Genomic DNA, 959 nt, shown 5'->3' on the forward strand with positions numbered 1-959 from the left:
TCCATTACCACATTGGTCGTCTTATGTGTTTGTGTCATCACTTCCCATTTCACTTGTTTTATCCTGTATTGGAGTTCTCTCTCCCGACCACCCAACACCCAATAGCAATGGGTACTATCAGAATGTAGAGCTACTTATTTTAACAAAAATAAAATCACTTACTGCACCTTTAAAGGTATACCATGTAACTTATCTAGCTTTCTGTTTCAAACTGGTGTGTACAGTCAGCCAACATAGTCAGCCAACATAAACAACATCAGCCCCCTGACTTTGTTTGACCAGAATGGAACAGAGCCTTCATTAGTATCATTGGTAACACCTGTTAAGGAAGTAAGAAGAGGCCATTACCTCTTCTTACTTACAGACATTAACCCTATTTTATACACAGGCTTTTAAAAAAAAATAAGCTTATGCTCACAATGCAAGCTTGTAGATCTGCTATTTTCAAACACGTTTACTTGTGGTACTTTAAGTATATTTTGATGCCAATACTTTTGTACTTTCACTCAAGTAACCTTTTGAAAACAAGCCTTTTACTTGTAGCAGAGTATTTTTACATCATGGTATTGCTACTTTTACTGAAGTAAGTACTTCTTCCACCCACTGCCTTCCACCACCTGTGAATGTGTTGTCTTTCATTGACACAGCTGCAGCCAGTGGAAGACAGATTGGTCCTTTCATGCCACCATGCAGCTCAGCACACCTATTGTCCTGTGAAGAGTTACATTTCACACTGATTCTCCCCCACTTTGATATCTACAGGCTTTGAGCTTGTGGTCTTTATAGACAACATAGGAAGGACTATAAGATAACACAGAGTCAAAGTCAACTGAGAGGGACTATAATGGGATACGTTCTGTATAGTAATGTGTATATCTGTCTGTCCCTTATATGTCATCGTGATTTGTGTGCATGGGAACTCATTTTAAACAAGCTCAGTGCTTAACGAGTTATCCAAT

The sequence above is a fragment of the Gymnoscopelus microlampas genome (genome assembly GCF_963454915.1).
Source record: "Gymnoscopelus microlampas genome assembly, chromosome: 2".
NCBI classification, from domain to species: domain Eukaryota; kingdom Metazoa; phylum Chordata; class Actinopteri; order Myctophiformes; family Myctophidae; genus Gymnoscopelus; species Gymnoscopelus microlampas.